The sequence below is a fragment of the Rhinopithecus roxellana genome, chromosome 21 (assembly GCF_007565055.1).
Source record: "Rhinopithecus roxellana isolate Shanxi Qingling chromosome 21, ASM756505v1, whole genome shotgun sequence".
In the NCBI taxonomy this organism is placed as follows: Eukaryota; Metazoa; Chordata; class Mammalia; order Primates; family Cercopithecidae; genus Rhinopithecus; species Rhinopithecus roxellana.
In genome coordinates, this window is record NC_044569.1 from 5,176,544 (window position 1) to 5,191,659 (window position 15,116).

Genomic DNA, 15,116 nt, shown 5'->3' on the forward strand with positions numbered 1-15,116 from the left:
TTCTAACAGATATAATCCCTCATAAGTCTTTATTCGTGCTACAAAAATAACAAGCTGCAAAATGTTGCTGTATGTTTTTTTCACATACGAACCTTTAGTGGGCTCAAAGGAGCCCTCATACTGAAGGACTCAAATTTTGGAGGTCTGCAAGGACTTTTTTACTTTCTACTTGTGAGAATGAAAGGACTTTACTTTTTCAGCCTTTTTTTTTTTTTTTTTTTTTGAGACGGAGTCTCGCTCTGTCGCCCAGGCAGGAGTGCAGTGGCCGGATCTCAGCTCACTGCAAGCTCCGCCTCCCGGGGTTACCGCCATTCTCCTGCCTCAGCCTCCCGAGGAGCTGGGACTACAGGCGCCCGCCACCTCGCCTGGCTAGTTTTTTGTATTTTTTAGTAGAGACGGGGTTTCACAGTGTTAGCCAGGATGGTCTCGATCTCCTGACCTCGTGATCCGCCCGCCTCGGCCTCCCAAAGTGCTGGGATTACAGGCTTGAGCCACCGCGCCCGGCCTTTTTTTTTTTTTTTTTTTTTTTTTTTTTTGAGACAGGGTCTAGCTCTGTCACCCAGGCTGGAGTACAGCAGGGTGATCTCGGCTCACTGCCACCTCGACCTCCCTGGGCTCAAGCCATCCTCCCACCTCAGCCTCCTGAGTAGCTGACATTACAAGTGTATGCCATCACGCCTAGTTTTTTAATTTCTGTAGAGATGGGGTCTTGCTATGTTGCTCAGACTGGTCTCGAACTCCTAGACTCAAGAAATCCTCCTGGCTGGGGAGGGGGGACCCCCTCATATGGAAGCAAGAGCAGACCTGAGGCCTCGAAGCGGGAAGCTCTGGGCTACACCTTGTCCCCTCATCGGATGCCCTGGTTTACACCTCATGCTGCAGACATAGCAGCTGGTGGCTCTAGCAGATGCTAGGAGAAAAATCTTTCCCGATTAAGAAATGATGCCTGGGAGTCCTTTTCCTTCCCTAGCCATCAGCTCTGGCCATGGAAAGACACCACAGTGTGTCCTGGAACCCTAGAGGAAGAAAAACTCCCCCCTCCCCTACCCCGTTCCCGGGGCTCCCAGCGGCTGCTCAGCCGTTCCCGGCCTAGACAGTCCTCCCTTCACGGACAGTTTGCAGTCCCCTTTGAGGGGCCCCGTGACCAGCGTCTGCCTGAGTCCTGGGCTCTCACTGTGTCTGAGCCAGTTCTTGCAGAAGCTGGGCCAGGCCCCACAGCAGGACAGACGAAAGGAAAGGAGCTGGCGTTCCTCGAAGCACAGGCTCTGCTTTCACATCACAAAAAACAGGCACTTCCAGTATTGTTCCTTCTTTCCTTCCAGAATGAGCTGCTGCTGCTGGTAGAGCGAGGGTTACAAGGACTGTTGAGACAGCCGTCTGCTGTGATTTCAAAACATTTCCTATATAAGGAGCTCCTGACAGCCCTGCCCCCTCGGGCCAGCAGGAGAGAAGGTGAGGAGGAGGGCTGCAGCCAGGCGTGTGGCTGGCCTGGCCGAGGGGCGCTCACTCCTGCCTCTCACTGACTCTGGGCTTGCGTCACTTCCCAAGGATTCCACCAGCCTGGGCAGTGACTGCCTGGCTTCCAAAAAAGGAATTTTCACTCCAGTGCCTGATCCCGTTGACTCAGCCACTGCCCTCACTCGCTGGGAGGCCCTAGGCCTGCGTCCAGATGGTGGGGCCCAACCTGTTTGAAGGGAGGAACTGAGGAAGGGACAGGCCTGGCCTTCTCCCCATAGGAAGGGGGAGGGAATTCGGAAGGACCCCTGGGCATTTGGGAACTTCTGAAGGAGCTGCGGCCCCTCCTCCCTGTCCCCTGTGCCACGTGGCTCTCTCTTGTCACTGGTTCTGATTAGATGACGGGCACTCCACGTGACACGTTCTTGTTCTCATTTGAGTTTCTCTATCATCTGCATTTAGCTGCTGCTCACACCAGGATGTGCCCCGTGCGGGTGGGGGCGGGCGGGGGGAGCCACGGTGCTCCGGCGGGCTCTGGGGCCTGGATTCTGCGGGGCCTGGACACCACCACTACCTAAGCCTTCAGCTGAATTCCCCGGGGTGGAGCGTGTCCTGTTCAGGGGCTGAGTGTCCGTCTGTGTGTCTTTGATGGGGCCAAGCTGAAGAGCTCAAATTGGAAATTACTCACTTCTAGAATCACATTTCAGAAAAAAACAAATGGTTCCCATGAGCCCAGGTTCCCCACTCCTGCAGTCACTGCACGGGCCTGGACGTCACTCCTGTGTCCCCCGTTTCAGGCGCACAAACACAGGTAGCTGCCATGAGCATCCCCCACACACATGTCCCGGTGTGTTTCCACCACACCATCCCCAGGCTAGATTCAAGGAGGGCTTTCTGCCAGGAGCAGGGAACAGGGTGCAGGCCTGGGATGAACTGAGGACATTGAGGACATCAGAATGAAATGCTCTAAGAGCCATGACCTCATGGCCAGAGACAGACTCTGGCTAAAATCACCTACAGTGACCAGACTTTGCAGCCCAAGCCGCTGTCTTCATCCATAAAATCAGGATCCAATCAACTTGGCCCAGGAACTCCATTCCCAGACAGATTTTCTTGGCCCAGATTTTAAAAATGTAAACACGGCCCGTCTTCCAGCCAGCACTTTTCAGCCGGCCGACCACAGCTTGCCCTTCTCCTGTACCACAAGGAAGGCGTTGCCACCCGCCAGGTCAGGACCCAGCTCAAAGCCATGGCGTAGGCCTCTTAAGGACCAGGATTCTAAAACTGGGGTCCAGTTCCCCAAAGGAAGTTCTCCTTTCTCCTCATGTGATGAGGTGGGGGCTGCTCATCAAGACACACGTGGGGGTCGACCTCCACCCAGGAAGGCACTGTCCCCACGCAGGGTTTCCTGGCTCCCACTGTAGGGAAAGAAAAACTGTGGCAGCACCTTTCCCTACCACCAACTCCACGGGGACGGCTGTTCCTGGCTACAATTGCCAGGCCCTCTCCAGCAGTGAAGGCCATGGGGCTACCTGCCCGCCCTCCAGATCTGACAGCCGGACCCAGTGGGCCAGGAGGACAGATCTTTCTTCCCCAAGATTTTGTTGTATTGTGGCAAAATCAACATAACTTTTTTTTTTTTTTTTTTTGAGATGGAGTTTCGCTCTTGTCGCCCAGGCTAGAGCGCAATGGTGTGATCTTGGCTCACTGCAACGTCTGCCTCCTGGGTTCAAGCGATTCTCCTGCCTCAGCCTCCTGAATAGCTGGGATTACAGGTCACCACACCCAGCTAATTTTTGTGTTTTTGGGGTTTCACCATGTTGGCCAGGCTGGTCTCGAACTCCTGACCTCAGGTGATCCACCCGCCTTGGCCTCCCAAAGTGCTGGGATTATAGGCATGAGCCACCATGCCCAGCCAACATAACATTTTTTTAAATGTAGCTTCCACCTCTGCCTCCCAAGGAGTTGACACTATAGGCGCACACCACCACACCCAGCTCATCATCTTCTTTTTTTTTTTAAGTTTTTTTTTTTTTTTTTTTTTTGTAGCAACAGGATCTTACTATGTTGCCCAGGCTGCTCTCCAACTCCTGGACACAAGTAATCCTCCCACCTCAGCCTCCCAAAGGACTGGGATTATGGGCATGAGCTATTGCTTTAAAAATCTGATGGTCAGTGCAGTGCCTTTTATTCTGAGCCTCCACTCCACTGAGTGGTCTCCTCTACTTCATGCCCCAGGGGCTCATGTGCCAAGGCACTGGGGGATACTCTCTGACTATGGCGAGTTGTGTTCCACCCAGGCCTCGCCTGAGGTGCCCACTGGCTGTGACTGTTGGAGGCCAGTCTGTGAAGGTCACTGCAGCAACTCCCGCAGCCCACCTGTGACACATCTTCAGGCTACCACTGCTGGGAGCCGGGTTCTCCCTGCCACTCCAAGCCCAGGCCAGGGCACCAGGGCACCAGGACCCCTGTGATATTTTGATATAATAAAAAATACATATGTGGCCTCTGCCCCCATTCCTGACATAGATGTCCTAAAATCTGTCATCTCCTGAGTGATAGGAATGGCTGACACAGAGCTCCTAAATCCTTTGGAATTTCCTAGGTTATGGGGGCATCTTTTTTTTTTTTTTTTTCAAGACAGCATCTCGCTCTGTCACCCAGGCTGGAGTGTAGTGGTGTGATCACAGCTCACTGCAGCTTCCTGGGCTCAAGTGATCCTCCCACCTCAGCCTCCTGTGTAGCTGCGACTACAGCTGCACGCCACCACGCCCGGCTAATCATTTTTGTTTTCGTAGAGATGAAGTCTCCTTATGCTGTCCAGGCTGATCTCAAATTCCTGGGCTCAAGCAATCCACCTGCCTTGGCTTCCCAAAGGGCTGGGATGACAGGCATGAGCCCCCGCACCCGGCCAGGAGCATCTTTTGAGGAAACTCTTGGTGGGCTCCTGCATGACCTCAGGATGGGGGCTGGTTGGCCAGGGAAACCAGCCCTGTGATTAGTGAGTCAGGACTTTCAGCTGCATCCCCCAACCTCTGGGGAAGGGAGAGGAGCTGAAGGTTGAGTTGGTCACCAGTGGCCAGTGAGGTCATTAATTATGCCTATGTAATGAAGCCTCCAGAAAAATCCCCAAGCTACAGGGCTTGGGGAGCTTCCAGAGAGAACACGTAGAGGCTCTGAGATTGTGGTGTCCAAGGAGGCCACGGAAGCTCCATGCCCTGCCCCACATGCCTTCCCCGTGAGTGTCTTCATCTGTATCCTTTGTAATATCCTTCATAATACAAGGGTAAACATATATAAAGTGTTTCCCTGAGTTCTGTGAGCTACCCTAGCAAATTAACCACCTTTAAGCTGGGGATCAGGGGAACTGAGATTTGTCACAGCTTGGGGCGTGCAATGGGCATGAAAAGTGAGGGCAGCCTTGAGGTCTGAGCCCTCAGCCTGTGGTGTTCGATGCCATCTCCAAGAGGACACTGTCAGAGTGGAATTGAATGAGAGGACACCCAGCTGGTGTCTGCTAGAGAATGGGTTGCCTGTGGAGAGAAATCCCACATGTTTCGGTGACCTGAGGTGAAATATTCTGTATGGAGAGTGAGAGTGGAGAGAAAAAGCAGTGTTTTTTCCACAGCCCCCCACGCACCCAGCCATTGTGACGTTCACTGTTTGTGATGGTAACTTGATGAGTCCGCTTGGCCAGGCCACGGCACTGAGTTTCTGGTGAAACCCCAATCCTGATGCTGCTGTGAAAGGTATTTCTGAAGATGAGACTAACGTTTAAAGCCGTGGACTTTACCTAAAGCAGACGACCTCCAGGTTGCCCATTAGGGAGTGGCCTCATCCAGTGGATTGAAGGCCTTAAGAGAAAAGACCAACATTCCCTCAGAGAAAGAATTCTGCCCGCAGACGGCCCTGCGGGTGGCGCTGCGACATCAGCTCTTCCCGGGCTCCAGCCTGCAGCTGTCCAGCCCCCACAGTCACATATCTGTACACACAGCTCATGGGAATGACATGTGGGAAGACAACGAAGGCAGGATCACTTTCAAGCCATACACCAACACCTGCCTCAGTGGTATGTGCTTAGACCTCAGACTTACAAAGGCTGTCTTCATCTGTGTGACTCACACCTGTAATCCCAGTACTTTGGGAGGCTGAGGCAGGAGGATCACTTGAGCCCAGGAGGTCGAGGCTGCAGTGAGTGATGACCACACCACTGTACTCCAGCCTGGGTGACAGAGTGAGACTCTATCTCTTTTTTTTAAAAACAAAAAAGGAAACCATGCAAACTGCGGAGTCCTAATTAGGAAAAAGGAGCCAGGCTGGCGGGACCAGGTGAAAGCAGAGATAAAGCAGATGAGCGATGGGTCTGCCTTCCTCCATGGTCCAGGAAGGATAAACAAAGAGATGAAGCCGCATGCTGTGGGTCTGTTTTCCTTTATGGCCCAGGACATGTGGCCCTCCCGAGCAGAAAACGCACAGAGCTCACAAACTTCCTGCTTATCAACAAACACCTCAATTTATCAAACACCTAGGCAGATAGGAAAATGGAAGTTAGTTATCAATCAGCCCAAGTTCCATTCTGTAAACTCCCCAGCCGGCCTTGGTGTCCTGGCAGGCAGCTCCTCTTCTGCTGATTCCGCCCACTACAACCTTGCAACACATTTTCCTACTTTCTCTAATAAATCTTCTCTTCTTTACCTACAGCTGTCCTGGTAAATTATTTTACCACCACACCACTGGCCCAGTGGGTCACTGCTCACCCGCCACACAAACAAAATAAAAACCTGAAAGGTTCGACTCACTCCTATACCTAACAGAAGAATTAGGAGTCATGCTTTGACTTAGGATTTACTCCAAATGATAATTTACTTTAGGAAAAAATCATCTCCTCAAAGGATAAAATGCGCCAGGGTTGGGAGCTGAGTGTCAGATGTTAGGAATGTGCACAGACACCCTCCTCCTCAAGACCCCCGTGCTGTTCACCATCCTTGGCTGGAACACTTAGACATGGCAGCTGCTGCAACAGGAGCTCATTCAACTTGTGCAGTTTTGTCTGTGTTAGGGTGTATTTTATTTTTTTAAGGCAAAGTCTTGCTTTGTTGCCCAGGTTGGAGCGCAGTGGCATGATCACAACTCACTGTAGTCTTGACCTCCCAGGCTCAAGAGATTCTCCCACCTCAGCCTCCCAAGTAGCTGGGACTACAGGTCCACCAGGCCCAGCTAATTCTGGGGGGGTGTTTAGCCAAATATCTGGGTCCCTAAAACTTCTACCCACAGGTTATAATTCTGTCCTCTTGAGTTACTTTTTTTTTTTTTTAAATCCCTCCTGTCCAGCTTCCCTACCGCAGGGCAGTGCCTTTTGTGCTTGATCCAGCATCTCCCCAAAAGGGCCCCACCCCACTTCCTCCACAAGCCAACATGTAGAGACCTCTCAAGTCCACAAATGGGGCTTTCCAATGCTCTGCCCTGAACCCGCCCCAATCCTGCAGGGTGTACTTCTTTCTTTCGCTTCTTTTATTTCCCTGCAGCCTCTGTCAGTGTGAAGCAGAAATGTTAAATAACAATACAATCTTTCAACAAGACCACGACAAAGGTAAGGAGCCCCTTCAGAGTGGTCACTCCAGGAGGCTCAGGGAGGCAGCCTGGGTGCAGCTGTTGAACAGGGGATGTTAGCATGGGTGCCACCTGGGGGGGGTCCCCTGGGGAGGCAGGGCTGGCCTTGGGGCAACCCTGATGGTCCCCTTGTGATCAGCCTTGGGATCTCTCTGAAAGCCACCTCTAAAATCCTGGGGGTGCAGAGAAGACAAACCCATCCGGTCCTCTTCCCCTCCGGGACTGGGAGAGACCGTTGCCACAGGTGCCTCCTCAGGCGTGCTGGGTCAGCCAGGCCTCTGGAGTGCCATTGTCTACATCATCTTATTCAATTCAACCACTGGAGAGCCTGAAGTCTACTCAGGAGGCTGAGATGGGAGGATCACTTGAGGCCGGGAGTTCAAGACCAGCCTGGGCAACATAGAGAGACCCTTAACTCTCAAACAAAATAAATAAAAAGCCGGGCGCAGTGGCTCAAGCCTGTAATCCCAGCACTTTGGGAGGCCGAGACGGGTGGATCACGAGGTCAGGAGATCGAGACCATCCTGGCTAACAGGGTGAAACCCTGTCTCTACTAAAAAAATACAAAAAAAAAAAAAAAAAAAAATAGCTGGGCGAGGTGGCGGCGCCTGTAGTCCCAGCTACTCGGGAGGCTGAGGCAGGAGAATGGTGTGAACCCGGGAGGCAGAGCTTGCAGTGAGCTGAGATCCGGCCACTGCACTCCAGCCTGGGCGACGGAGTGAGACTCTGTCTCAAAAAAAAAAAAAATAAAAATAATTAAAAATAAATAAATAAATAAATAAATAAATAAAAAGTGTTGTATAATGCAACAAAATATGTAAACCTGGAATTGCATTAGATTTTTTACTCCATAAACTTTTTATTTGCTCCCTGATATCTCCTAAGTGGCATAAAGAATTAACTGATGTGTCTGGCAAGCTGGGAGCTAGAGTAAGACTAGCTGGGCCTCAATGGGCAGGCTGCGGAGTCAAAACTGAAAAGGCAAATTGGCTATTTTCTTTTCTCTTTTTATTTTTTTCTTGACAGTCTCACTCTGTCACTCATGCTGGAAGGCAGAGGCATGATCTTGGCTCACTGCAACCTCCACCTTCCAGGTTCAAGCAATTCTCCTGCCTCAGTCTCCTAAGTAGCTGGGACCATAGGCATGCCCCACCACACCCGGCTAATTTTTTTGTATTTTTAGTAGAGATGGGGTTTCACTATGTTGGCCGGGCTGGTCTCGAACTTCTGACCTCGGGTGATCCATCCACCTCAGCCTCCCAAAGTGCTGGGATTACAGGTGTGAGCCACCACGCCTGGCCAAATGGTCTATTTCAAGCTTTGCATATTCACTCTAATTTTAAAATGGGGCCGGACATGGTGGTATGCACTTGTAATCTCAGCTACTAGGGAAGCTGAAGTGGGAAGATCACTTGAGCCCAGGAGGTGGAGGCCAGCCTGGGCAACATGGCAAAACTCCCATCACTAAATAAAAATAAAAATAAAAATAAAGAGCTTGGAGCCTGGATGGGGCTGGGCATAGAGCAAGCACAGATGCTTGGGAAGTACACCCTTTAATTTTCACATTAAGGAGAAAGAAAGGGCTGAGAGTAGTTCAATATAGTATCTTCAAAATATTTGACCCATTTATTTGCCCACTTTTTCCTGAAAAGAGTGTATGAAAATATTTACTATAAACCAGATACTACCACACCCTTCTGTGTCTTTTCTTTAAGAAACAGGCACAGTTGTTAAGATCTGTTTCAAGGCTGGGCGCGGTGGCTCAAGCCTGTAATCCCAGCACTTTGGGAGGCCGAGACGGGCGGATCACGAGGTCAGGAGATCAAGACCATCCTGGCTAACATGGTGAAACCCCGTCTCTACTAAAAATACAAAAAACTAGCCGGGCGACCTGGCAGGCACCTGTAGTCCCAGCTACTCGGGAGGCTGAGGCAGGAGAATGGCATGAACCCGGGAGGCGGAGCTTGCAGTGAGCTGAGAGCCGGCCACTGCACTCCAGCCTGGGCAGCAGAGCCAGACACTCCGTCTCAAAAAAAAAAAAAAAAAAAAGATCTGTTTCAAATGAAGTTGGGTGATGGATACATGAGCTTTCATTATTCTAGTCTCTGATTTGGATATGTTTTTAATGTTCTATAATGAAAGGGGTTTTTATTGATTGATTGATTTTTTTTTTTTTTTCTGAGACAGAGTCTCGCTCTATCCCCGAGGCTGCAGTGCAGTGGTATGGAGTGCAGTGGTGCAATCTCAGCTTGCTGCAACCTCTGCCTCTCGGGTTCAAGCGATTCTCATGCCTCAGCCTCCCAAGCAGCTGGGATTACAGGCACCTGCCACCAGGGCTGGTTAATTTTTGTATTTTTAGTAGAGATGGGATTTCACCATGTTGGCCAGGCTGATCTCAAACTCCTGACCTCAGGTGATCCGCCCGCCTCGGCCTCCCAAAGTGCTGGGATTACAGGCGTGAGCCACCACACCCGGCCTATTGATTGATTTTTTTAAATGCTTCCTCCCTCCCAGGGAACTGTGAATGCAGCCTTTCTTTAAAATATATATATATATATTTTTATATTTAAATATATATGTATATATTTCAGATATGGGGATCTCATTATGATGCCCAGGCTGGTCTTGAACTCCTGGCCTTAAGTGATCTTCCTGCCTCAGCCTCCCAAAGCGCTGGATGACAGGCACGATCCCGGTCAAGCCCTTCCTTTAACCACAGCTCTGGAGGCTGCGCTGCCGCTTGGGGACCGGGGTTGCCGGGTTTCCGGAGGGAGCGGCCTCCTGACTGCGCTGCGCTTCCTCCAGGTGAGCTCGAGGCCCGCAGGGCTGCCCTATGGCAACGCCGTCGAGGCCTCCTTTGGACGCAGGTGGCCGCGAGCGCTCGCGCAGGGTCAGCGCTGGCAGCCGGGTGAGCAGCACCGGCTCGGCCCGAATGGGCAGCGTCACACGGTGCGCGGAGCTCCCGCCGCCTGCGCCGAAGCTGGAGGAGGACCGAGCTCCCCGCGCCGCCCCCGGCGATGGCGCAGAGGCGTCCCCGCTCCACATCCCGGCGTCCCCGGAACAGCCGGCGCGGGCAGGGCGCGCGTCCCCGCTCCCGCCGCGACCCCTGCAGGGCACTCCTTGGCCGGCTGCTGCCCCGACGCAGGCGCCCAGGGAAAGGCCGGGGCCAGCCCGAGCTGCCGACCCAGCCGCTCCTCCCAGCAGAAGCCAGGCGCGCAGGCGAGGGCGGAGGGGCGCCCCGGGGGAAAAACCTCATCCCACGAGGAAAGCTCGGTGGCCCCGTGTCTCCCGGGGCAGAACTCCCCGCCCAGGAATGGGCGCTGGACAGCGGGGTCCCTCCCGCTGATCTGGTTCTGAGCGAGTCCGCTGCACCTGCAGGCCCGGGCACCCCGCGGAGCAGACCCCCCGGACCTCCGGGGCCCCGTTTCCACGGCAAGCAGCTGGGGGCCGAGTGTGCGCCCGGGCACGTCTCTTGGCCTCTCCCAGGCTCGGCTCCCTCATCGGTAAGGCAGTGGACGATGTCCGCCCTGGACAGGACCGCGGTCGCGAGAGGTGCCCGGGCCAGGCACGGGCCACAAGCGCGGATCTGCTGGTTTCTCCCTGGATTCCACGCGTGGGCGTGAAGCGCACTATTGGGAGTCAGGCACAAATGTGACTTAGTTAGGAAGGGCGAGCGTTGCTGGGATGGGTGGGGAAAATGTTTTCTGCATCACGGGGCCAGCTGGAGCGGGGAGTGGCCGCCGCAGGATTCCTGGGTGCAGCTGAGACAGCTGGGGCGGCGCGTGCTGGGCTCACACTGAGTTCAACGCTCCAAATAGCCCTCGCGCCACTGTCCAGAACAGACGGTAAGAATTTCACGGGACTTTAGTCTGGAAGTTTGCGGTTGACAAGGCGTTTTTTACCTACATGATCACAGTAGCTTTGCCAGCAAGGCTGTTAGCTAGAGACGGTGCCTGCCCTGCCCTGGAGCCTGAGAGAGGACGAGTTGCAGGCTTGTCCAAGAGAAAGGCCGGGGGGACCCAGCCAGCCACCTCCCCGCCCCCTACTACCCTTCCTTCCAAGCACTCAGGACCAAGGCTAGTACTCGCTACAAAGGTCGGTTCCTAGCTAGACTGGCGGGGACTGCCTAGAAATGGAATCCAGGCAAACACCTGGCCCATCATAATCAGGTGCAAACCATTCTGACTCTATTTTTTAATGCCATCCTAATTTATAATATGTTAAACTCTGAGAAAGGCCTAGAGAGAGCCGCTTTGCTAAGGCAGGCATTATTCAATTTTTCCTTATTCCCATCATAATATTCCGGGTCCTCCTCTCAGAAAGGGAAAGTCCTGCACAGCAAGTTTTCTGCCGTGCTAGTCTTTCCATTCACAATCATTCGCTAAGGGCATTGGCATAGGAAGTAACACGCTGAGTCTTATGCACAACATGCAGGAAGTGTCCTCTTTAACCATCAGGAACCTACATTCTAGTACCGGAGGTGGGACTTCTGAATGTGAAAGGCGGGATCCTCTGCTGGGGCAGGGCTTGGTGAGTGCAGAGGCTGTGGTGGGTACCGTCAGGCCTCTGAGAGCCCAAGCCAAGCCCTCACATCTCCTGTGACTTGCACGTAACTGAAGAATCACAAAAGAAGTGCAAATGCCCTGCCCCGCTGTAACTGATGACATTCCACCACAAAAAAAGTGAAAATGGCTGGTCCTTGCCTGAAGTGATGACATTACCATGTGAAAGTCCTTTTCCTGGCTCAAAAAGCTCCCCCACTGAGCACCTTGTGACTCCCACTCCTGCCTGCCAGAGAACAACCCCCCTTTCACTGTAATTTTCCTTTACCTACCCAAATCCTATAAAACAGCCCCACCCTTATCTCCCTTCACTGACTCTCTTTTCGGACTCAGCCCACCTGCACCCAGGTGAAATAAACAGCCATGTTGCTCACACAAAGCCTGTTTGGTGGTCTCTTCACACGGACACGCATGACAGGTACAGACAGGAGGTGGGATGTCCTGCCCACCTGGAATCTGGGACCTGGGACCTGAAAAAGAGCACATGGGCTCATCCTAGCCTGGAGGTGCAGACAGTGAAGATCAAGTTGATTTAATCCAATCCACAGGGGTAAAAACAGCTTAAAAAAAGAATGAGGCCGGGCGCGGTGGCTCAAGCCTGTAATCCCAGCACTTTGGGCAGCCGAGACGGGCGGATCACAAGGTCAGGAGATTGAGACCATCCCGGCTAACACGGTGAAACCCCGTCTCTACTAAAAAAATACAAAAAACTAGTCGGGCGAGGTGGCGGGCGCCTGTAGTCCCAGCTACTCGGGAGGTTGAGGCAGGAGAATGGCGTAAACCTGGGAGGCAGAGCTTGCAGTGAGCTGAGATCCGGCCACTGCACTCCAGCCTGGGCGACAGAGCGAGACTCCGTCTCAAAAAAAAAAAAAAAAAAAAAAGGAATGAACATTCCATTTGTGCTTTTAACTGAGAAAGTGCAGCACAGTTTTAGATATCTTTGCTGGCAGCTGTTCATTATGCAACAGTTCAGCTGGTGGCAGGAAGGGCAGGAAGAAAGATGAGCAGATCCAAAAGATCCAGAGATGGGGAAGGGGCCAGGAGGAGGGGAGGGAAGTGGGTGAGGGTCTTTTCAGAGGTGAAGGGCAGAAGTCCCAGAGGTGGATGGGCATTTTTTTAAGCTGTTTTTACCCCTGTGGATTGATTGTGGTGAGCTAAAATCACGCCATGGCACTCCAGCCTGGGCAACAAGAGCATAATTCCGTCTCAAAAAAATAATTACATATAATATAATATGTTATTATATTATGTATCTCATATATATCTATATATATGTCTCATAAAATCTTAACCATTTTTACATGTACAGGTCAGCAGCATTAAACATATTCACATTGTTCTGCAACAGATCTCCAGAATTTTTTCATCTTACAAGACTCATCTATTATCATCTATTACTTTTTTTCCTTTTTTTTTTTTTTTTTTTTTTCCTGAGACAGAGTCTTGCTCTGACGCCCAGGCTGGAGTGCAGTGGTGCGATCTCAGCTCACTGAAATCTCCTCCTCCCAGGTTCAAACAATTATCGTGCCTCAGCCTCCCCACATTCTAGGATGACAGGCGCCCACCACCACGCCTGGCTAATTTTTGTATTTTTAGTAGAGATGGGGTTTTACCGTGTTCACCAGGCTGGTCTCAAACTCCTGACCTCAGGTGATCCGCCCGCCTCGGCCTCCCAAAGTGCTGGAACTACAGGCATGAGCCACTGCGCCCAACCTCATCTATTACTTTTTAATGGAAAAGTAATAAAAGAGTATTTTCAAACACATAAGCCCCAAGAGTATTTGCAAACACGTGAGCCCCAAAGGCAATAAAAGAACATTTTCAAACACGTGTGAGCCCCACGTAAGACAGTTGTTCTGTTTCTGCTGCTTTCAGAAATCCCAGGGTGAGGGTGCCTTTCTTTACTTCACCTGCTCCCACCCTCAGTCTCGGGTTGGGAGACTCCAGAGTTGGTTTTTACCTGGCTCCGCCTGCCCATCCTGGAGCTTCTCTCCCCTCCTCCCAGCTCCTGCTTCAGCCACCAGTCCCTGCCAGCGTGTGTTCAAGACCAGGGGCCAGGCTGGGAAGGTGGAGGTTGAAGGTCCACAAATGTGTTGGGGTGTGTGACAGTGGGGCTCTGGGGCAGCCCAGGAGTTTGGGCTCCTTACATGTGGCTTGATTCAACCCCCCGGTGTTGCAGAGGAAGACGCTGAGGCTCAGAGGCCACACAGCTATTTAGGGGTTCATCAGGGACTAAGCCAAGGGTCCTGTCACCTCACTCAAAGCCCTTCCTACTAAAACGCACTGAAGACAGACGGGTCATGCTCCGCAGGGAAAAGCACCCCATCACAGCTGTGCGTGGGATATGCACCCCGTGTGCTGAACTGCTGTACAGGACAGCCAGCCCCTTAGCATGAGACAGTTGTCAGATCACACGCGTTACAGACTGGACTTGCTGCACTCACCTCTCTACACACATATTTATTCTTCATTGTGTACTTCATGGAGAGATGCTCACTATCGTCTTACAAGAGATGAAATGGGGTGGTGAGGAGATGTTGGTCAAAGGAATCACAATTTCAGTAATAGGAGGAATAAGTTGCTGAGAGCTGTTACAACACGGTGACTGTGCTTAGTAACAATGTATCGTGTTCCTGAAAATTGCTAAGAGAAAAGAGTTTGAGTGTTCTCATCACAAAAGAATAAGTATGTAAGGTAATGCATACATGAATAGCTCGATGCAAGGCTGGGCACGGTGGCTCACGCCTGTAATACCAGGACTTTGGGAGGCCGAGGCAGGCGGATCACAAGGTCAGGAGATCGAGACCATCCCGGCTAACACGGTGAAACCCTGTCTCTACTAAAAATACAAAAAATTAGCCGGGCGTGGTGGCAGGCGCCTGTAGTCCCAGGCCGCTGCACTCCAGCCTGGGTGACAGAGTGAGACTCCGTCTCAAAAAAAAAAAAAAAAACAAAGATAGCTCAATGGTCCACAATGTATACCTCTTTCCAAACATGTTGTACACAATAACCGTACACAATTTTTGTCTATTAAAAATAAAGAAATGTTTTGTAAAAGAGGAAGTCAAATTCCTTGATATCAAGATCTTTTAAAATAGAATAGGCAAATAAACTATAATTAATAGAGAAATAGATAAAATAGACAAAATGCGGCAAGCAGGCCTTGTAGAGGGAGTTGTATCAACTGGGTTTTGTTTTTTGGGGTTTTTTTTGAGACGGAGTCTAGCTCTGTTGCCCAGGCTGGAGTGCAGTGGCGCAATCTTGGCTCACTGAAACCTCCGCCTCCCGGGTTCAAGTAATTCTGCTGACCCAGCCTCCTGAGTAACTGAGATGACAGGCACCCACCATCACATCTGGCTAATTTTTTTTTTTTTTTTTTTTTTTTAGTAGAGATGGGGTTTCACCATGTTGGCCAGGATGGTCTCAAACTCCTGACATCAACTGATCACTCACCTGGGCCTCCCAAAGTGCTAGGATTACAGGCAACTG

At 51.6% G+C, this 15,116-nt stretch overlaps 1 long non-coding RNA gene across 1 annotated transcript in view; it reads right to left on the bottom strand.

Annotated features, from left to right (window-relative positions):
• LOC115895493 overlaps positions 1-15,116 on the bottom strand; it is a 38,853-nt gene that overhangs the window by 15,357 nt on the left and 8,380 nt on the right. The window lies entirely within an intron of this gene.